Raw genomic sequence first — 24,155 nt, forward strand, 5'->3', positions numbered from 1 at the left:
CACGGACTTCTCTTTGTCTCCTCATATGGAGGAAGGAGCAAGAGAGCTCGGTGGGGACTCATAAAAGCACTACTCCCATTCCTAGGGACGACACCACTTTCATGATTTAATCACTTCCCAAAGACCCCATTTCCTAACACCATCACATTGGACACTGCGACGTCAACATACAAATGTGACGGTGACGGTGGGGAGACACAGACATTTGGACCAGAGGGCCTCCCTTTCACGGAGTCTGGATAGGGCGACAGAAACAGAAGATGATGGGCTGCAAAAGCTCAGGGCAGTATTTGAGATGCCAGCCTTGGCCATGGCACAGGGCTGGGAGGGAACCGAGGCCAATAAAACATCCAGTGCTGTGGCAGACATGGTGACGGGGAAGTTAGAAGCAGGTACAATCACACAAAGACGAAGAGTTAACGTGAAGAGGTGCCAAGACCTCAGTAAGGCTCAGGGTTACACGCTCGGTCAAAGCACCCATTTACAGAGAATCCAGCAGATATCCATTTCCTAAGTGGAGAACAGCAAAATAAGAATGAGGTCTCAGAAGCCAACCAAAAAGTCAAATTAGCACTAACTTGGTGCATCTCCAAATTCCAGAGCTCTTTATGAATCTATGTCATGTCCTTGCACTGTCTGAAATGAGGTGGGATTTTGCTACAGCTACAGCTCTAGCTATTGCTCTATTTACGTTAGCTTTGGGAAAGAACTGCAGAGGCTAGGAATTGGGGGTGGTCAACACAGATCAGGGTAAAAAGTAAAGTTTGCATTCATTACACTTCTAAGTATTCATCTGCAATCCTGCCCAATCATGAGCAACCATAAGAAAAAAAAACCTGACAATTATTCAAAATATCTAAATATTACCTACAACAGTCCTTGAAAGAGAATTATCTGTGCTAATAATAAAGAAAAAAAGAGAAAGGATGGGGAAAATGTGGACAGGGCTAAGTTAGGATAGAAAACAAGGTAAAAAGTAAATAGCAGCAGAGAGTAGAAAGAGAGACAGAAAAAAGAAACATCTCTTGCTCTTCTCTTCTATAAACCATCTGTGAACCCGTGGATTTCGTTGCCTCGTGGCTTTAGTAAACATGGTTGGGGCCGCAGCATGGGAAAGAGGCTTTTGGAGTAGCCAAAAGCTCTTCACTGGGGTCAGACTTCATTCACCCTCCTGAGGACCATGTGACACAATAGACGTGTGCTAAAGGACGCAGCAAGCCACCAAACAAAACAGATTGATAATAGATAGATTCCAATAATGCAATGATAAATTCTGGGTCACCAAATCACCCGAGTGAAAAAACAATTAATGTACTTCGCATACATTGTTAGCTGTAAAATATACAGATTTCAGTCCTTTGCTACTTCAAACTACATACTTAGACAAATTGATGTGAATGTGATATAGAAATAGAGTGCTTGGACCTCGGGATCCCTTTCTGTGAAGCTCATGGGTTTATCATGTCCAAGCGGAGTCGACCACAATAATCACAGCTAGTTAATACTTATTTTATTTATGTCTCCTTATGCATCAGGCTCTGTTCTGAGCACTTTATGTACATTCTCCTTTATTCTTCATTACTGTGCAATCTACCAAAAGGAAGAGCTCCCCTTATCTTCCTTTATGAATGAGGAAATCGAGGCATAGACAGACTAGATAATTTGACTGTAAAGCTAGGATTCCTATATAGGCCCCTCTTACTAAAAGACACATGCCCTGATTCCCTCGACTGCCCGACTCCTCTATAGGACGGTGCCTTCTGCTCTGTAATATTCAACAGTATCCTCTACTCATATAGAGCTTAATAGTATATAAAATGCCTTTTCAGACTCTGATTCTGACTCATTCGATCCTTACAACTATGCTATAAAACAGGCAAGGCTATGTTGTATTTCCCATTTTATAGGTAAAAAGATTAAGACTCAGCCTGGTTAAGCAGCTTCCACCAATCATCAACACATGGCGCACAAGTTAGAACTTACATGTGCATCATCCAACTTTAAGTCCTAAGCTCTATCCACTAAATCAAGCTCTTTCCATCCTTCTTCCAGGAACAAGCAAGATTCGTCTTCATACTGCTAAATTACTGGTTGAGAACTAAAAATAAATAAATAAGTAAGCATCAGGAAAGAGATATAATGCCTGCCAATGGCCTTAAATAATCAGCCCTCCCACCCCTGCCATCTAATTAGATTTAAATAGCAATCCCTATATTATAGGGAGCTATAAATTTGCCTATTTTGCAGTTGACAAAGGATGTTTCACTGAAAGCACTACTCGAAGGTCCAGAATTTAACCATATACCATTGAGTTACTATAATTATTTGGAGGAATGTTAAATCTAAGTTTTTGAAATCACCCTTTAATCACAATTAGCTTGAAAAACAAATGCGGTTCTCGTTCCGAATGTTCTCACTTTGTTTGACAAACATGTGAGTCAAAGACCAAGGAGAAGTTTTGCTCACTTTGCAGTTTCCTCCATCAGTGCCCCTGGTCTTCTTCTGCACCTTATTTGAGCCCTTATTTCGGTTTATTTTTTAGGGGTTCTAAGTGGATCTCTTTGATAGAGCTTTTCATATGTGGGTCTTAGGGCGTCTCCACTGCCCTGTCCTAGGATCCACTTCCATATCAGACTGTTGCTCATTGTTTATCTTTTTAGGTCCTACCCCTTCGGCCTTCTCAACACCACTTGCTCCACCTTTTGTGGTCCAGCTCCAACAAATCCGACTTCAACATGAGACGCTGCTCCCTAAATCTTCCTTCTTTGCCCACCCCCCCCCCCCACCAAAGACATAAATCTTCAGGTCTTTTTCCCCTCCAGGGTTTTACTCTTAATCACAAGAGAAAAATAATAGAGGGGAAGACAGAGCTAATTATGTTACACAATACACAATGCTTCTTCTAATTTCTTATCTAAAGCTCCTGATTTCCTTTGAGGTGGCAAGCTAAGCCTCCATGTGCCCTCTGCTAAACAAAGGATGGTGGTAATTCTGGGAAGATTACAAAGAAAGGACCACGAATCCTGTAAGTTCATTGGTACCCTCGCTGCCTGGGGATGGCTCCTTCTCTGGTCTAACTCAAGGGGAGCCACTGAATCATTCCAGGGCAGGGGACTGGATCTTCTACGCACCCTGTCCCCCGCCCTTGCCTAGCTTCTTAGGGACTACCAAGAAGACTACTGCTACAAACTGAATGTTTGTGGGTCCCTCACCCCAATTCATATGTTGAAACCTGATCCCCAGTGTGATGATATCTGGAGGCGAAAACATCAGGAGGTGATTAAGTGAGGAGGATGGAGCCTTCATGAATGAAATTAGTGCCTTTATAAGACGCCCAGGGAGGTCTCCTCCCCTTTCTGCCATGCGAGGACACAGCAAGGAGATGGCTATGAGCCACGAAGTAGGATCTCCCCAGACATTGAATCTCCTGGAAAACTTGATTTGGGGCTTACAGCCTCCAGAAGTATGAGGGGGAAAATGGTGTTTCAGTTGCCCGTCGATGGGATTTTTGTTATAGCAGCCCAAATGGACTAAGACAAGTAGGATGCGCTGTCTCCTTTGTCACACTCCAATCAATGTTCAGGCAGTCCCCCGGGTCTCAAGCCTGTGATACGGCTACCATGTTGCTGCCAGGCAGAGCTTGCAGACAGCAGTGTGAGAATGACCATCTCGGGTCCTACATGCCTCTCTCCTCTCTGGGCTTCCTGTTCAAATAGGTCACATCTCATTGCAAACGAAGTATGGAAATGCCACTGAGGCACTTTGGGGGCACCCTCTGTGTGCAAAGCTCATGCTTTTGATGGTGGCCTCTGATGGTGGCCTTCCATACCACTACCACTACCGTTTTCTTCTTCATCTTCTTCCCAGGGAGAAGAGGTATTTTTCTCTCTTCTTGTCCATGGGGTAGACAGATCAACTGCTATCTTTAGGGACAGGGCTTCCCAACTGACCTCCTGTCCCTGCACAGCACTTCTCCAGACATCTGGGGACCAAGCGTCCCTGAAGAAGGGCTAATCCTTGCTTGCCAGACTCCTGGCAGTTGGCAAACTTTCTATGGATCCTTTCCTCCGTAATGGTACCTCTTTCCACACTGAGAAGTACTATTTTAAAAATTTACATAAAATAGACAGATGCATGGATAGAAGACTAAATAGAAAGGCAGAACAAGAGCAGCCTAGGTGGCTCAGTGGTTTAGCGTCGGCCTTCAGCCCAGGGCGTGATCCTGGAGACCCGGGATCGAGTTCTGCATCAGGCTCCCTGCATGGAGCCTGCTTCTCCCTCTGCCTGTGTCTCTGCCTCTCTCTCTCTCTCTCTCTCTCTGTGTGTGTGTGTGTGTGTGTGTCTGATGAATAAATAAAACCTTAAAAAAAAAAAGAAAAGAAAAAGAAAGGCAAATCAAACAACCAAAAAATAAACAAGAAAGTGGCTTTGCCTCAGGAGGCCAATGGGGATACCTCAAGTCCATGGGCAGAACACCTGATCAGTCATTCCGCATGCCCCCAACTCCCCTCCCCAACCACTTTCCTCACAAATGGCCGAGATACAGGCTCTTCGTAAGGGGAGCAGTCTGGCTGGGTGGCAATGCAGGGAAAGAATGAAAGACTGTTATAAAGAAAGAAAGATAAACACCACCAGAGTCAAGTGCAACTAATCTTCACTCTCATTTTCTCCTTTCCATCTGCAGCACACACCACAAATAATCAAGTGCTTTCTCGAAGAGAAGGACTGTTACACGGACAGGAACCTAAAAAAGCATTCCTTGCCGACATTACGCACGACAGAGTTTATTGTAATCAGGTCAGTGAAGTTCCATTCCGTGAGCCAGTGGAGATCCTTTTACTTTATAGAACATTCTCTCGTGTGATTGTGTATAAGAAGATTCACCTGATTCGATCAGAGCTGGAGGGGGCTGAGGAGTATTAAGAATAAAGCCCTTTTGTTTAAAAGAACTATAGCCATCTGCCTTTCCAATGTTTTTATGATTTGAGTTCGAACTCGTAGAGACAAAACAACTGAAGACTTAGAAACCTCCCTTCCAAGAACAGACAGCTGGAATCAATACATTTCCCTGAAATATCCTTTCCGAGTGATAATTAAGAGAGTATCCCCAGGACTGTATGCATCCGGCTGCTCCTGCATGAGAAAGGTCAGGGTGCTAATAAAGACACGTGCCTCTTTTTCTTTAGGTGGGCTGATTTTTCCAAATCAGGAACCCAAAGGGACCCAGAAACAAGCTTACCCGATGTCCCTACAGCAATGCTTCTTCTACTGGGTTACAACAAATACTAGAGCAAATAGGCACGTGCGTGCATGCGTGTGTGTGTGTAACAGAGACAGAGAGGGGGAGAGAGAATGTGTTTCAGTCCTGGCACGTGCATCTCAAGAGTTTTATTCTTCATCTTTATTTTTGGTAGCATCATTTACATTACAAAAACAGTAAACTGGCATAAGTTTCAAACACACCAACTTGCTAATAGTATTCTCCAAAGGGACAATGGCAGGATCAGAGAAAATGCCTCTTGCTCCAAATACAATTTTACATTTTGAAATATGATTTACTTTCTGGACTGCAGCCAGGCAATTACCATTCACAAATATTTCAAGTGGGAGAAATGAAGTGGTTGCTACTAGTCCCGTAATTTGGAATCGCCGCTAACAGATTTTACATATCATCAACTTCTCTGCCATTCTTTTTTAGAAAATACAATAAAAATCTTAATATTTCTGCATTTCAACCCTTATTGTTAGCTTTGCTGATGCTCGAGACAAACCGTGTAAGTGGCTCCCTCTGGTGCTGCTACTAGTGTTAGTGGTTTTGTTTTGTATTATTCACGACCACAGATGTAAACCAGATTAGCTGGGAAAGGTGCGTAGAAGCCCACAGGGCCTGCATCCCCAGAAATGTCTCTTGGGATACAATCCCACTTGGAATAAAATGAGATGAAAGGTGACACCTTTCATGATATAAGAATAGATACACTATCTTCCTTGGCCTTTTTTCTTCATTTCCTATACACCGAAGGAAACTGTAGAAGATAAAAGAAAAGTCATGTTCACTAAACCCTGGCCAGAGCCCCTAAGAAACTACTTGAATGATGCTCCAAGAAACTACTCAAGTGCTTCTAATGGGCCTCTGAGTCCATCAGTCACCAGCCCAAAGCTCCACTTTAACCCACAGCCCGCATAGCAGTAATTAGAGCACAAGTGGGGTCGTAAAATTTGCGTTGCAGAAGGCATCCAAAGGCTGCAGAAGAGCACTTCTGAACGGCACTGGGGAAGAAGCAGGCAAAGATCTCCTTCCACGGCGGTGATCCATAGTTGTCTCCAATGCCCCCTCTTGCAGGATCAAGTCCTATCCAAAGACGGCCAGTGCTTGAAATCTAGGCTCCGAGGTCAGTGGCCACAATTAAAGCCACGGGGATCCTTCTAAGGCCGTCTGCAGGATCTCCCCTGTTGGTCTCGTCCTCCTTTCCGCCCAGGAGGCAGCACATCCTCCCTGATAGATTCCTCTAAAACACAGCGTATCCTCTCCCGCCAGCCAGAATGTTAATGCATTATCACTCTGTACACTGAGAAAACAAGTGACCATATGTAGCCTATGCCAGCAGAGCTGTAACTGTGAAGAACAATGGCTCTGAGTCAACAACAGAATTAAACTACTCCCTCTTATGAAGCTCTTCTGAATATTTTAAGTGTTGCCTTGAAAGTGTGGGATTATGTGCAAGCATAAACATTAGCTTAATGCAATTTTTTGGTTCGGAATATGCCAGAGTTTAAAAATCAGAATTGGAATGCAGAAAATAACTTTGGTATAAATTTATTTTTTTTCATGTGTGATTAAAACATGATTGAAGAGGCATACTTTATGTATAATTAAAGTTGCTTTGTAATTAAGAGATTTAAGCATGTATAGAAAATGATACAGCTTCGTTTGGAGATTTTACAAAGGCGCCTATTAAACACTCACTCCCTAGCAAGCCTATGACTCAAATGTTTTCACATTCTAATGCTGATAGAGTCCTTGAATTTTTTTTTAAAGCTGCCAATTTCACCATTTCTAAATGCTTTATCCTCCCTTCCATGTGTTAATAAAATAAAAACAGTCCCATCTTCCCCGCATTAGCCAAAACAGAAATGTAGAGCATCCTATATATCTTCATTTCGACGGCTTGGGGGTGGGAGGAGAAAAACAAGGATCCTCAGGATCTTTGAGACAAGGTTTGCCTTATTTTTGCCTTCTTCACTGTGCCCAGCAACACATGGCATATCAAAAGTGTGGGATAAACTGTTATTATTGAGTGAGCAGAGAACGTGTTTGTGTACACGTGTGGAGGGTTATCATGGTAACAAGAATTCTCTGAGGCATTTTTTTATGTGCCAAGCCAAGGTATTAAATACATCATTTCATTTAGTCCCACAAAGCCCTACAAGGTTGACATCATCAACCCTATTGGACAGATACATACACAAAATGAAAAAAAAAAATGTGAAGGCTACACGGAATCACACATGTTAATACTATCTTAGCAACAGGATCACCTTTTGGGCTAAAGCGTGAGAGGCAGAAAAGTTTGCCCCATTCTTGTTTATTTTATAGTCCTTTTCTCACAACACAGCTTCTCAATCCCCCACCTTCTCCAGGGATTGCCTCTTGTCCTCCCTGTGGGACGCTAAAGCATCCTTCTGGTAAGCAATTGGCATGAACCAAGGCTTCATCTCACTGGCAATGGTCCTGCTTTTAAACTAATATTCCTGGCCTTCTCCATCAATACATTTCTATTTTACACTTCATTTATGTTAGCTGAGCATCACATGGGGAAGGAAAAAATTCAGACAAACATACTCACACAAATAAATATAAAATATATATTATATATGCAAACATATTATGTATATATACATATAATATAATGGTTTTGCAAGCTTGAATATTGCAGAAGACTTAAAGGATATTGCAAACTTAAAGATGCCCTTTATACTGTCTGTATCTCCCTAACAGACTACCCCAGTCCAGGGATTGGGCCTTCTTTCTGCCCTATAGTAGCATCATCTCACTCCCTTTTTCCTTTCGGGCATGCATGGTAAAGAAAAGGCCCCATAAGAGGCAGTCCTGGGAGGTCTCGTGGTTCTTTGGAGTTTTAGAGAAGACAGGTGGGGGAACGACATTCTCCACTGAATACTAGGACACGCCCAGTGTATTTCTGACCAGCAGAGTCAAAATGCACTGAATTCATGAGACACTGTGACCATGTTTATGGAGTTCTATAGAAAACATGCACATGGTCTTCTAACTGAGTCACTGTCTGCTCTCCAGGTGCTGGTTATTCTAGGCACTGATTCCCAAAATGAGCTGCTGTTTTTTTTTTTACAAAAGGTGGCTTCAAGGAGAGTTGGGAGGGACATTGATTTCATGTTCAATTTAGTAGAAACAGAGGAATATGTCTCACTTGAAATTTCAATTCTTAGGCCATAGAAATGTTATAATTTCTAAAGTAATGATGAGGGTGGTCACTGGGTGCTAAATGACAAGTTAGCACCAGCAAGAGCCTCTCTCCCCTAAGCAAATGGGACATTTTGATTATAAATGTCCTGTAATCAGCGCTTCTGAAAAGACTGATCAGAGCACAATAGTGGAAGGGAAAGAAGGTGTTTTGGGGGGCAGAGTGTTTCCAGTATATTTTGGGCAGAGGCCACCCAGATAAGAAAACAGTATCTGGGCAGACTATGAAAAGAAGAATCTCCTTGCTTAATGACAATCAATCAGTGATCTCAAACTGATTTAGTATTAATCAGTTATATTAATAGACACATACTCAGAAAGTTACATTTTCCATTTCAGATAATTTGTTTTCTGGTAAAATGAGTTTCTTCTGATATGAGTGACGTGAACAGTGTTTCTAACAAACTGCTTATCTCAAGGTAAATATATAATTGACACTTGTGATTTGCAGAAGTCCTAAACCAAACTACTAAACACAGAATCCGATGCATCTTTTCAATAAGCACCTCTCTTTTCTACAATAGTACTTCTTAATGTGGGTTGTCTCATTTACTTATTTATTTTACTTTTGAAAAAGTCTTAAGTGATCAATTACCTCTGCTACATGTCATATTCTTAATTTTTATTGCTTTTAAGTAACACTTTGCTCTCTTTTCTCCATTTGTTCACACCCCAATCTCTTCTTTTTACCAAATCTTTCTAAAAATAAAACACCCTTCTTTATAACTTCTGTCAATTATCTCCCTGTATTTCTAAACTAATAATTCTATAATCACATATATGTGTGATGCTGATATACGCATTAATGTCCTGTATGTAAAACTGATGCATGAAAGTATTACATGATGATTGGGATGTTTTGGTCCAAGTTCAGTCACTGTAATAAACCCAGCAAGGCATTTCTTATCTTGGCCTACTTTGTCACTTGCAAACTGAAGAAGCTGGCCTAAAATTGACTAAAAAAACCATGTTGGTCCTTTCAGCTTCTCACATGGAAACATTACTGGATATTTATTTTAAAAATTTTTTAAAAAGGAATTATTCCTTTTTACAACATGTTTTACATATTCTCTAGGGTCAAAATTATGCTTTTCCCCTTCGGTCATAAAATAGTGATTTCAATGTGACTATAATCTCAACACCCTATTTAATGGTCTAAGATTACAAACCATTAAACCATATTCTCCATCTTAAATACTAGTATCATGGATATTTTTCTCTTCTTGATTTTGAAGACTTATTTATTTATTTTAGAGAAAGAGAGAACAGGGGAAGGGGCAGAGGGAGAGAGAGAGGATCTCAACCAGACTCCCCACTGAGCAGGGAGTCAGAGGCAGGGCTGGATCTCAAGACCCTGAGATGACCACCTGAGGCGAAATCACGAGTTGGATGCTCAACCCACTGAGCCACCCAGGTGCCCCTGGATATTTTTCTAATAGACAAAGTGGCCTAGATAGAGGATTAAAAAAATCTAATTAATCAAATTCAACAAAATCCACTTACTTTCAGCTATATTATGTATTCTATACTTTAATTGTATTAAACAGGAGCTTCGAGAATATCTAGCAAAACAAAAAGAGTTTTCTTCATGCTCTAGAAATCAACTCACTTTTATGGCAAAATAGGTAGGCGAGAGGCAACAGTGTTTTCTTTGTGGTGACTATACTACAATGAGAGAAAGGAGAGTGGCATACCTCTGGAGAGCTTGTTATTCATCAGAAAGTAAGTACCCAGCTTTCTGGCCACTTAAGAGCAGTGGCAATTTTCAAATACAATACAGAGAAGAAACACTGTTGTCTGTGGAACTGCACAGTAAGAACTGTCAAGATAGATCCACAAATAGTAGCATCTGACTGATCCAACCCAAGACTCCTCTTCCTTTTATTCAGATTTTGTAATCGGTGGTATGTGGTTGAGTAATGATAAAACAAAAAGAAAAAGGAAACTTCATTTTTACCTGCCAATTTTCTCTTGCTTTTTACTGATGACTTTCTTTTTAAGCAGAACATTTATATATAGTGATAGTTAATTCCTTGTGTAAGTTTTCTTTGTTCTTGATGGAAAATGCATTTTCTCCTTGCATCTCCTTCCCACTTTTGCGTGCTTTATTTGGCTCTGATTTATTCAGTAATCTTTTTCATCCAGCATATTTGAGGAGAGGGGTCCTAAATCCTAACTGCTCTGTTGACCCCTCTGCGTTGCTCACAGTTGTTTTAGAGAGCAAATAAGATACGTGTGTGCAAACCTCCCCAAACTGTAAAATCTTAAAGCCATACAATAAACCTTAAAGCTATACAGTATCTATGATATATATTAAACTGACTAGTTTAAAGTGACACCTCTCTATCATGACATGTTTATAAAACAGCTTAAATACATATTAGTATTATGGACATTCCTTATTAACAATTATCTTTACCCTAAACAGGCCTGAGAGCCTAAAGACACATTTAATTTCAGTTAGTCTAACTATACATTTTAAACATGGAAACTGAGGCCCAGGGAGAGTAAATGAATTGTAAAAGTGAAAGTTACTAGAAGAGTCTGCTCTATAAAACATAGGTCTCTTATTCCTAGTCTTATGCTTTTTCATGTTACTATCATCTATTTAGAAGACTAGCTCTACTTTATATATTACAAACTAGGAGGGGAGGTGGAGAATACGAAGGGATAGAATTAGACTCTAATCATTCTGTCTAAGAATTATGTAGCAATCTCTCACATCCAAATGCTTAGCGATTAATTAAATAGTTGGTTAATTAATAATCATTACTGCATTAGCTCGCTTAAGAAACGAGGACACGTGTATCATTAAAGTTGCCACATTTCATTGATTCTGACACATTTTTTTGACCTTTAACATCTTTGAAATCAGGATGTACTTTATAATTCCTATAGCCAAGCAGTAGTGGAGGCATAGTTGCCATTGACTTTGTACGTAAAACTTGGTTGCGTTCCTCTTGCCATAACCAGACAACCACTGCTCCTGACACTTCTAGACAATTTAAGAGAGAAATATGAGATGGTCATCTGAAAATTCTCGGTCGCCAACCTTCCGTAATAACAAAACACCAGCATCAAACCTTTCAGAAGGTATCAGCTGCTTGGAATAAAATGCTGAAGACGATCATGGAGCACTCTTAAGAAATGGCATATCACCAACACATAGAGACTATTGTCAGAAAAAATATGAATATTGATGGCTCTGAGTCAGAAAAAAATGATTCAGAAGAGAATCTAAATAGAACAAAGGTTTCTTTTTGCATTCTTAAACCAACATATTTACTAATATTATACTTTTTATATGTGTACAAGATTGATATAGAATAAAAATATACATCTTTTAAGTCTAGGTTGTTCGTTACAAAAGCATAAAATAAAAATTTTAAATGGTAGGAAAGAAACATCTAATGATTCAATCTAGGTGTTTCTTCTTTCAAAGGTGTACATAAAATCAGGATATGTCCTGTAACCAGGTGTTCCTTAGTTTTGATGAGACACGGTGTATCCAATATATAATTAACCATTTTATACTCTGAGAAAAGTTTTAGGAAATTGCAATATCTAGGGTCAATGCTGTGAACTAAAATGATTTCACAGTGGATGTCGAAGTATGAGATACTGCCCAGGTCTAGAGGAGAGGAGGTCAGAGAGACCCCTACTTAGAAAACGTGCTCTCCCAGGGGTCTTCACTTGATTCAAGAGTGCCCAAAAAAGGTGGATCTATTTAAAACCAAACTTCACTATGCTCTCACTTTCAAACATACTTTCTATTAAAACAAAAAGAAGCAGCGTCGGTTTCTGACCCTAAACACAGATGGAGGTACTAACTATCATTTTACGGTTGATTCAAATATTAGTTCCCCTGGAGGTGAGCAGCCCGGGGGTCAGAGGGGTTTGCTGTGGCACAAATGGCTTCAGGCGTGGAGCTCAGAAATGGAGCACTGGCAACAGAAAGGGGAGACGTTGAAAATGCACTCTAAAAAGCTGGCGGTTAACCAAGAAGGTAGCCTGGGCCCATCTCGACATTTGCTTTGAAATAAAGCGGAGATCAAATCCATTCTTTTCTAGCTCATGGTTCTTTTACGTGGTGGCTTCGGTGTTAAAGTTTATATTTGCCCATTTACCTGGTGAGAAAGTTATTGGATAGTAATGAGATTACAGAAATTCTTGGGCTATGGAGGGGGGAGGGTGAAAAACAACTTCTATCTGATTGCAGAGCAAAATACGTATGAGTTCAGTTTATTGATACTTTCTCTGCCTTCCCTGCCTTGGTTTACCACCAGTCCATGAACTACAATGTTTTTCTCTATCAAAATGATTCAAACACCGCTGATATCCCCTTTTCGTGAAATCCTACTGCACATGTTAATGGGAGCAAGACTCAGCAGTTCATTGCACTCAATATTGCCTAATTTTTTAACATAGATTCATTCATTAAGGCTTAAGACATTTATCTAGTGATGTATGACAGCATGTTTGCACATGCATACCTACACATACATATGCATTCTTCCTCCTTCCAAATATAATTTGAAGCACAAATTATCTATGATAAAAAAAGCCCCAATACAATAAAATCTTAGAGCAAAGTTTAAGTTAAAAACATAGATTCAAATAATGAGCCAGGGTAAAAGGAGATGGTTAAGAACCCCTGTTCAATTGAACACAAAATTGGCTCTGTGCTTCCATGAAGTCAGACAAGATCGAAAATAAAGCTTTCCTTGTTTTAAAAAAAAAAAGGACTCACAATGTTCAATGAGAGAGACACTTACTGGCATGTGAACGGAAAACCCTCCCCTAGGCCTTCCAAGTAAACAGTTATCAAAAGCAGTGAGGTCATTTTAATCTGGGCATAACTGACATCAAGTCCTTCTTCATGAGAGTAATTGGCAAAAGGGTTCAGCCATTTCTCACATTATTCCTGAATTATGATGATAAGATCATGTGACAAACACAATCTACTTAGAAAACAGGAAATACTCCAGTTTAACTGTGGTTATTTTATACAATATAGGTAAGTTGAAAAGGTAGGGTTTTGGATTTAGCATAATATAGTACTTGAAATTTAATATAATTTAGTGTCTGTAATTCTTCTATCCAGGTCCCATTCCTACATTTTCTGAATCTCCAGGCAGTAATTTTTTTTTAAATCTCTGGAACTTCATGAGAGGAATCATTCTATATCAGAAACATGCAGCTGACACGTATTCAGTTTATGTCCATGGATTCAAAGACTATATAATGTGTGTGTGTGTGTTTTCTAAGTCTTCCATATTACAAGAAATGTAAGGAAGATAAAGCATGATGTTTACGAAACACCCTGTTAGGTACCCTGGGTTACAGCCATTGCCTCCTTCCTCCCAGTTAACAAAAGCTCTGATTTTAAGTATGACCTTGCCATATCCACAGGGAAAGGAGACCTCTCCTCCAGCCCTAGGGGAAGGACCATGCTTGATCAAAATCAGTCAGTCAATGCATCACCTCTTTGCCACTGATTCATTTAGGAGTGGGATGTGTCATAGCTTTTGTCAATTAGGCATAAAGGGAAGTCTACTGAAACCTTCCAGAAAAATTTTTCCTTCTCATTTCCATAAGAAGAAGACTGCTACTCTTTGCCTTGAGTGGGGCTGTTTGGCTCTCTAGTAGCCATACTATTGATCTTCTCTCCAAGATGAGAGCCAAGAGAACAAGGGCAAGTTTGTCCTAGAGCCCTGACATCTCTGAACTGCTGAGTTAGCTGACCCCTGGACCAGCAATACCTCCAGAATCCGTGTTTTATGAGATAATAAGTCTTTACTCCTAAAGTCTTTCATTGGGTCTTCTGTTAACTTGAAGCCAAAAGTTTCTTAATCGACACCATATTTTATATTTCTATATTCTACACAAATCTGAGCAAATATGGGCATTAAATAGACTCATAAGAGAATGAGTGAGAAGGGTAAAAAGCAGGGAAAAAAAATAATCAATCAGACAAGATCACTGGCCATCGCAGCAACGTTGATAGGTCTTTGGAAGGTAGACCTCTTCTCTATAATGATGCCCAACGGTACTCCTTTACCACACCGAGGTAAATAATTGAGTAATCTAATTTTTAAAAATATGTATTTACTTTAGAGAGAGTACTCACACAGATGTGAACCGGGGAGGGGCCAAGGGAGGGGGAGAGAATCCCAGACGCGCTGCTGAGCACGGAGCCCGCTGTGGGGCGAGGCTGGACCCGACCCAGAGATCACCTCCTGCGCCAAAATCAGGAGTCAGATGCTTAACGGACTGAGCCACCCAGGCGTCCTTTGAGCAATCTAATGTAAAGTTGCTATGGCCTGTGTTACCCTCTGTCTACAAGAAATTATCTGACCTGATGCCATTACTAGCACGTGCAAGCATTAGAAGGGAGTGTTGAAACACTAGAACCACATTTTTGTCTTCTTTGACGACAGGTCTATCGACCACTACCTAATTTATAAATACGAATAGCAGCCTTTATTGCTTTCTTCAGTAGACTGAAGGAGATGGGGTGCTGTCTGCCTCTCTCACACTCAAACACACACAAACGGTAGGAAGAGCAAGATGCCCCATCCTGCCCAGTTATTTCCCAACGAAAATATCACCCAGAAGGATCCAAATCATTTTGTTAATATTTAGCACGTGAAAAAGTATATCTACCCTCTTTTATGACTGTTTGCTTTCCTTTTTTTTTTTCTTGTTCTCCTTTCTAAAATATTAGGTGAATTTCACATTTTATTTTATTCTGCTGTAATGGTAAACACTTGCAGTTTCCAACTGCAAATCCACTTCCCCTTCTCTTATCAGATTCTGATTTTCTTCCAGGTACTGGTATGCCAGTAATAAAATACTAAGATAAAATACTTAAAAATAAAAATATGTATTTCCCAACTTTTCATGTACCTGCAAGTAGCCATTTCACACAGTTCTGGCAGTGATAGGAGAATGGAAGTCTCTAGGGAGAATGTCCACATCACAAAAAAAGAAAATGCTCAAGGAGAAGGCTTGTTTGGCCTTTTCTTCTCCTCTCTCTCTCTCTCTCTCTCGGCCCCCCCCCTTTTCTTTCTTTCTTCTTTCTTTCTTTTTCTTTCTTTCTTCTCTTTCTTTCACCTCTTTCAAGAATCACATAAGGAGTCTTCTACAATTTATCAAGCAAAAACCAAACAGATCCTCACCACCACTGGAACTCAAAGACACAGAGGAAGTGGGAAACAGGGAATTGTCCCGTTCTGACTTTGGGCAATTGTTGCCAGTTGAGGCAGATTTTACCTCTGAGGGCATTTGGTGATGTCTGAAATAGTCTTAGTTGTCATAACTGGATGGGTAGGGTGTGCTACTGGTACCTAATGAGTAGAAGCCAGAAACATTACTAAAACATCCTAAAATGAACCAGATAATCCCTGCCCCCCAATAAAGACAAAGGCTTATCTGGCCCAAATGACTATAGTGCCAGCTGAAAAATCCTAACCTAGAGCAGTCTTGTCATGTTTCTTGGGCCTAGAAAGCAGCCACAGAAGCAAGAAGCACAGCAGCGATCCTAAGACCATAAGGAGAAGAGCACCAAGGTGAAGAAAGAAGTCTTATTCTTTGACTAAATGTTTATTTAAGCAACTGTCTCTTCCTGAGTTTTTATTGTGTGAGATAAATAAACCCTTATTTGCTTAAACCACAGGTAGCCAGGTTTTCTGTTGCCTCAGAGCCAAACTGTATTTCTAAATAGTACATTTGCCATTCACTTATGGTCTACTTTATGTTCAGACATGGGGTTAAACATTTTGAATAAACTGATAAATCAGATACAGTTTGGTGTTTTTTGTTTGTTTGTTTGTTTTGTCTTGTTTTGTTTTTTACCTCTGGGAACTTACTGTCCACTGAGGAAGCCAAGCATCAGGCCAAGCAAAGGTGGGCTGCTCCTGGTGTAAACAACACGTTGTGGGAGCTCAGGGTAAGGATTCAGGAATGAAGCAGGATGGGGCAGGAAAGAACACTCTAAGGAAATAAAATGTTCTATCCTACAATGGGGGGGGGGGGCAGGGATGGGTGGAAGCCATCCTCGAAGAAACGTTAGTATAAGTGGAGTTCAGAAGATAAAATTCCTGTACTATTGAGGAAAATAACAAGTAAGAGCCTCGTGAATGAAATAAAGAGTAAGTTGGGGAGGAGTTCTAGGTGGAAAGTATTTTAATCTAAAAAGTAAAGTTGGGGAGTAAATCGTACAAAGAATAGCAAGCCATCTGCATTCGAGACACTAACATTCAAGCTATAAGGAACCATTTGGCTACTGTTAACAAGAGATTGGCAAGACCAGACCTGCGTTTTAGGAAACAAAATAAGTGTGGTGAACTGGACTTGGAGGATTCCATCTACAAATAATTAAAATATGACTGAGGAATCATATCTTCCTGTTTACAATCTAGTAAGATGGAAAGAGACCCCAAACCTCACTTCAAAACCCTTTAAAATGTGACAAAAGCCTAGTGTTGAGCTGTTGCGGCCTCAAATCTCACTGTTAATGCCAATTGTGTTTTGCTTACAGAAACCACAAATTGGTTTCCGTTAGGTAATTCATAAAATAATTCCTTTGTTTAAAGAATTTAAGAAAGGATTCTAGAAATAAACGATTACAGTGCTTTGCTATAAATGTTCAAAATTATTTGTTTCAATATGTGGAAACCCAGAGAGGCATCTGCCAATCATGCCTAAATCTGTATCAGTCCTACCCCACGCGGGAAGCTGTCAATAACTTGTATGGAAAGAAACTGTTTTCACTCAGAGAGAGCTTAGATTTATATCCGTAGTCTGTAGTCACAGCTCTTTAATCATGCTGTAAAAAAAAAAAAAAAAAGAAAAGAAAAAAAGAAATCCTAACTAATTTAAGGAACTTTGAAGGAAGATGTGGATCCTGTCCCTGGATCACCGTGTGGAAATAATAAAAGTGGGGGGAAAAAATGAAACGTTCAGAGTTGGAAGAGACTCCAGAAAGTCAGGGAAGTCACCCGGCCCTGCCAAAGGGTCCTGGAGGCTTCCAGTACCCCCCTGCCCCCCAGCAGCTGGTGGAGCCCTCTGCCTACCTGCTGCGAGGATACATTCCAATTTCCAAGCAACTCAAACGTACACATTTATGCCCTACGGAACCAGAAGAGAGAATTTTCACAAATGAAGCCCCACCACGGGGATGCAGGGAAGACTGCCAGGAAGGGCTCTGGGGGTGAACGGAGGGCACGCGTGGAAGGAAGGGGAGCTCCCGAAGGCTGTCTTTACCCCACGCTGCAGAACCCTGGCATCGTCTGCTAGAAGACCGGCTCCCTCAATTCCGGCTTGTGTTAAGAGGATTGCAAAGACTAACCGTAGGATAGCAGGCTTCCAGAAAACACTTACTTATTTTAATCAGACCGTGTAATCAGAAGGCCTGGCTGATGATTAACTTCCACTGCCTCCGATCCTCGCTCCATCCCCCAGCAGCGGCGCAGGTAGCTGGCCGGCAGTTCCTTCTCTGCCAAGGGCCACGGCAAACTTCATGTTTTTGCACTTAACGTTTACTATTTTAAATATTTGCCCGGCCCTTCGCTTCTGGGCTCCTTTAGAGAGCTGCTCTTCTGCTGGGCTGCTGGGCTGCAACGGCTGATGGAATGAAATGCCCCCGAGACCTTTTTTTTTTTTTTTTTTTTTTTTTTACAGCTTTCACCCTGAGACACATGTACCCACACACCTTTCCTTAGGGATATTTCCCCACCCACGATCCTACTTCTAATCAAGCACGACCCCTGGGTGAGGGCTGGATGCATCGTGTCATTTTTCAGATGCAGCCTGAGAATTCCCTTAAGCAACCCATCACCCACTGGAGTGCCAGCATTTAAAAAAAAAAAAAAGAAAAGAAAGAAAGAAAAGGAAAATGAGACTACGAAGTACCTAGGAAAATGCAGAGTGACAGACACAAGGCTGAGTTAGCTGCGCGGATCCCTGTTTCCTAAATCCTGCGCGGACCTGTCTCCCTCCCTGGTCCTGCAAACGGGAAAAAGCAGCGGGATGGAGGCGGCGGGCGGCGGCGGCGGGCGGCGGCCACCTGGAAGGGCCCCGGGATGCGCGGTCCCCGCGCATCTCGCACTCCTGGGTTCCCCGCAGGTGGGCTGCTTTTTTTTTTTTTTTTTTTTTTTTTTTTTTTTTTTTTGCTTTTTTTCTCCACGTCTACTCACAAAGCCTGGAGCTGGACGGCCTGGAGCCCCGGGGGGACGCCTGCACCGTGCGGCCGGGCGCCCGCCCCCGGGGCTTCCCCGCGCGCCCCCCACCGCCCCCGGGGCTCCGCGCTCGGCTGGGGCGGGGGGGACCGGGCTCGACCCGAGCGCAGACCCGGGAGCCGCGCGGGGCGCCGCGCGGGGCGCAGCAACTTTCTCACCCGGTGGAACTGGGCGGCGGGAGGAGCCCCCCTCGCCCCCCGCCCCCCGCGGGCCAGCCGGGGACCCCGGGCAGCCTCCCCCGCTCCTGGCACCGCGCGGTGCCCCTCGGCCCCCCTCGCCCCGCGCGCAGCACCCCCTGCACCTGCGCGCCGGCCGGGCCTCGGGATGGGGGGCTCACGGCGCTGCGGGCAGGTGGGGGCAGGTGGGGGCAGGTGGGGGGACAGGTGGGGGCAGGTGGGGGCAGGTGACGGGGGCACGACGCGTCTGCTCCGACAGCGCCGGGGGAGCAGAGTGCAGCCGAGCAGGGACCCCCACCCGCGGCGCGGAGCGCGGAGGCCCCGGGGATGGGGGGCGAGCCTCCAGCCCCCCCAAAGGTCGACTGCGAGGACGCGCCCCCCGCTCCGCGCATCCCCACCCCACCCGGCCGGCGACCCTCCGGGGAACCCGAATCCGCTCAGCCGCGGCCGGCCGCCGGCGCTCCTCCGCGGGGGGCTCTCCTCCTGGGGTGTGGGGGCGTTTTGAAAGGAAAACCAGCGTCGGGGAGGCTCCAGGACACCCCCCCGGCCCCGTAAGGCTAATGAAACCACCCGGTGTATTAAAGTTCATCATTTTTATTAATTTTTGTCGTTACCATCGCTTTCGTGTCGGCCGGAGGACGGAGGCGACGGCGTGGGCCCCGCAGCCGCCCGCAGCAGCTCCCGAGGGCGCACGGTTTGCCGGGCTGCAGAATGGGCTTCCTAACACAGCTGGCGGGGCCGGGAAACTCGGCTACTGGGCCCGGGCGGGGTGCGCGGGGCGCGCGGGGGGGGGCAAAGCGTTCGAGCTCCAGCAGGCGATTCAACCCCCAGCCCCCCACCCCACCCCACCCCCCACCCCACCCCCCGCCCCCGTCGGCACGGGAAGGGGGCTCAGCGCGCCCGGAGCAGCAGGGCAGGGCCGCGGGGCCGGGGAGGGGGCGGGAGGCGGCGGCGGGACGCTCCGGGGACCCCGGGTCGCGGCGGGCGCGGGGGTCGGCGGACGCACGAGGCTCCCTTACCTTTCTCTCTCAGCCCCGTTTGCACCTGCTCTGCAACCATAAATACTTCGTGAGGCTTAGCGTGCAGCCAGGCGATGGCCGAATGTTAAGCGATCCTTCGCGCTCCCTCCCCTTTTGAAAAAACCGGCTCAAAAGAATGTTAATAGTGTCCTCGTTATCCATCGGCTCCGACACATGCCGCCCGGTGGGCAGGAGAGGCGAGGACCCGGCGCTGGGACGCGCATCTGGGTATTTACATCTTACGCGGCCGGAGCACACACACATACACACGTTCTCTGCATCGAAATCCAAAAAAGAGGAGCCCCGCGATGCCTCCGGGGAGGGAGGGGACGCGGAGGGGAGAAACTTGGCGAGCCCGGTACATCCAAAGATCTCTCATCAGGAGCCACCTGCTTCCATGCGCAGAATTCCCGAGGAGATTTAGAGGGAGAAGGGGGAAAAAAAATTTTTAATGAAATACCCAAAACACACACTTGCAACTGGAAGACGCCTAAGACGCGTGGAAATGGAGAGGATGAGACGATCTCCCGAGGGTGCAGATCCGCCCGCTAAGTGAGCAGTCGCCTCCAAAGATCACGGGCGGGGAGGTGGCTGCAGCTCGGCCCTGCTCCGGTCCCCGCCGCCGCCGCCGCTGCTACCTGTAGACACGCGCACACACGCGCACACACGCGCGCACACACAGCGCAGCCCGCCCTCCTCCCCCCGCCCCCGCCCCCGCCCCCCGCTCGGCGCTGCTGGGTGCAGGAGTCGGAGCCAGGCTACACCCGCGTCCCAGACCCCGTCCCGCCGCCACCCCTCCTCCCCCGGGTCGGGGCGCAGCATCCCCCGTCCCCGCCCTGCGCCCCCCCCTCGGTGCAGGCCGCGGTCGCAGGGGTGCGGGGTGCGGGGTGCGGGCCCTCCTCCCTGCCTCCGCCCGCGGCCGCCGAGCCTCCACCGCCCGCAGCCGCCGAGCCTCCACCGCCCGCGGCCGCCGAGCCTCCACCGCCCGCAGCCGCCGAGCCTCCACCGCCCGCGGCGCTCAGGGCTGCAGGGGCGGGGTGGGGGGAGGGCTCCGGGCGTCACGCGTGACGTGCACCGAGCCCCCCGGAGCAGGTGCAAGGGGACCGGGCCGGGCCTCCAGGCCTCGGCGTCGCCTCGCTGCCCTCCCGGCGCCGGGGCTCGGCCACTGAGAGCTCACGGTTGGAGGCCGAGCCTCCCAGCGCCTCCTCGGGGTCTGTCCCTCCGCAGGTGTCTGGTCACCAAGTCCCCCTTAGTGTCGGCGTCCGCCAGCCGGCGGCAGAGTGAGCTCCCGCGCCCCGCAAGGTGCGGGCCCGACCGTGGGCACGGGGTCGAGGAAACGCCACTGCTCCGGCCTGTCCCCCCGGCTGCTCTCGCATCTTCGCCCCCCGAAAGGGGATTTTTTTATTTAAAAAAAAGACTCATCATAGCTAATGAGCGCTGGCTTCTGCGACGGGAGGGACTCACTGCACCACACTGTTCACACTGTTCACACCTACCCACCTCCCGATCCGCTGCCCCCCCCCCCCGTGGATTTCTAAATGCCACTGAATTGGGGTCCAGGGCCCTGACAGCCCAAGCATCAGGGGACTCCAGGGCGAGGTGTAATGATACAAACAAGAAATCCACCAGGAGAGAAATCGCTAGGAAAAAATCAGTGACGCTGAGCCTAGAGAACTGGGTTTTTTCTTATTGCAAAAGCGCTTGCTTCAAGTTCTCAAATCTCCCTGTGTATTATAATCTGTGAAATGTAGGTAAAAGAAAAGGAACTTTAAAATCACCAACGCTTCCAACGCAGTTGCTCAGAGGTATCACTCACTCGTTAATTAATTAATAACACTAAATAAGAGACCTAGAGTTCCAGCACAGGTGACCAGGTTTGTAGAAAGAATCTTCAAGATGGCATATCGTTCCTTCTTAGAAGGAATTTGGTACCACATTTTGCTGACAGTTTTAGGATTCAGTCCGTCTTGTCATTTTTTTTTTTCTAAGTCACCTTTAGTTGATGTGTTGACAAATAGTAGATTTCACTATTGCTCCTAGGAAAGTGAATCTCATCCAACTTAAACATGGGGCTGATTCGTGGTGAAAGATGTACCTTGCCCCAGGCTGTCTAAGTCTACATCCTATGAAAAGCTCTCTGAAATTTCTAAATTCACTGGAATTTTCTAGGAAAAATGAGAAATGAGGATCTATTCCAGTATCAATAAAAGTGCCTGATTCAATTTCTTCAACTTTCAGGAGGCTACACAGCTGAGGTAGCCTGATACCAGGCATCATTTTAAAAACTGAAGAATCAAAAAAAAAAAAAAAAACTGAAGAATCAAACTTTTTAAAAAGAAATAAAGATAATGTAATAAAACTGATCGTAATTTACAAATATAAAGTTCTGTATACTTTCTTGTATCCCAAGATTGTAGGGATCACTTTCTAAATGCATCAGCTGAGGTTACTATCAGAACCCTAAGGGAATATAGACTGAACGTTTTTCATCTCTAATATTTGGTATTTATGGTATGAGATTAATCCTAAATAGGTTCTATTGTGCTTTTTCATTATTTTTTTCACAGCTACTACACTTTATCAACTGGGCACTATTATCTCATTTTTATGAGTTAAGTCTTACCAAAAAATCCCAAGAATTCTAACAAAATAGAATTGCCTTATAAACAGCACTTACCACAATCTGTGAATACAGGCAAATGAGCTACACTCCCGTTGCCCATCTTTCCCACTTTCTCAATCAAACACCCTGAGGGAATCGACCCACCCTATATCATTTGAAGCCAAAAGCAATGAAAGCAAGAAGTTTTGCTTTTTATGTTTTTCTTCTTTTGTGGGTATGCAGTTAAGAGCTGGTACTCTGGAATCAAATTGCCTGAGATTGAATCCTGGATCTTCACCGACTTTGTTATTGCCTGGTTTGTGTTACTTAATCTCCCTAAACCTCAAATTCTCCCTCTGCAAAATGGAGATAATAACAGTACCTACTCCGTGGGAATGTTGTGAGGATTATCCAAAATAATGCATGTAAAGCGCTTGACACGAGTAGGTGATTTTTCAGTGTTCACTCTATTTTTAGTGTCTATGTGATGTCTTTTCTGATTCAAACACTAGTATACGTAGCGATATTTGGGCTTAACATTAAAAGCTGATCATGAAATTTGGATGCACACGTAGCATGGAAGCCATTAGTGGTTACAGAGTAATTGCTAGACTCTCCCTGCCTTCTCTTTTTCTTATGGTCCTGTATCTGTGTTCTGTGACCCAATTTTTGTATAGGGGATCATACTAAAGGTGAATAATGAGATAAAAAAGAAAACATTAAACACATGAAAAAGTGATGAAGGCACCAATAAAATGAAGGAAATTGAATCCAATTCATAGTGTGAACTGATCATGTGATCTTCTAGGTTGTGCCATTAACTGGGCTCTAGTTTGCTGCCTTAAACCAGTCAGATACCGTTTGGAATGAATAATAGAACTTTCTGTACCGTCAAATACAAACAAAAAACCTTGGGAAATTTCCCCAAACACATCTGCTCATTTGTGGATTGGGAAGAAGATCCTAATATAACACATAAAATATTAACATTTTCTGAAAATATTGGCTCAGAAGAGCTAATCTATTGAGTGGGAAGGGGTAAAATATCACTAGAGGAGTAGTGAAATCACCTTTATATGTTTATGACCTAATTGTCATGATGATAAAATTTTCTTTTCCAGAAAAAAAAGTGAAAATACTGGAAAAGAAAGTTAGGCTTGAAGGCATACATTATAGTGTATTTTCAGATACCTCAGTGCAGTAGTATATAGACTCAGTTTGCTTTTAGTCCAGAAAGTCATTAAGCGGGAACATCTTCTCCCCCAGTAGTTATATATATATATATATATATATATATATATATATATATATATATATATAAAATTAAATGGCATACTCTCCTAAAGTTTAAAAAAAATGCAAGAGTATTACTCATTCTTTGGAAAATCCTGAAGACTCATAGCAGGAGATTAGCACCTTTTTTTTCTGTTCCAAGGGGCTTCAGAAGGAAAAGTACTAATAAAATATCATGCTTGGATGAAATTTTACTTCAACTTTCCTCATAAATCATATGTATTTTACTCAAAATGGGCTAAAAATAAATAATATACTGTGAAAGATTTTATAGGGGCAGTGGAAGTTCATATTTCAGCTCTGAAAGAAATAAAAAATGGAGCT

General features: G+C 43.9%; 1 protein-coding gene across 13 annotated transcripts in view; it reads right to left on the reverse strand.

Moving 5' to 3' along the window:
* Positions 1–20,650, reverse strand: part of NLGN1 (neuroligin 1) — an 805,972-nt gene extending 785,322 nt beyond the window's left edge. For 3 of the 13 annotated variants that reach the window (XM_072752195.1, XM_072752185.1, XM_072752181.1), the window contains exon 1: positions 20,410–20,616. The gene's annotated coding sequence lies outside the window, so the exon portion shown is untranslated. Of the gene's footprint in view, positions 1–18,415; positions 18,509–19,936 lie in introns of those variants that run through there. The other 10 variants (XM_072752194.1, XM_072752190.1, XM_072752184.1 and 7 more) reach the window with 8 other exon arrangements.
* Positions 20,651–24,155: the final 3,505 nt, after the last annotated feature.

Source organism: Vulpes vulpes, chromosome 3, assembly GCF_048418805.1.
Source record: "Vulpes vulpes isolate BD-2025 chromosome 3, VulVul3, whole genome shotgun sequence".
In the NCBI taxonomy this organism is placed as follows: Eukaryota; Metazoa; Chordata; class Mammalia; order Carnivora; family Canidae; genus Vulpes; species Vulpes vulpes.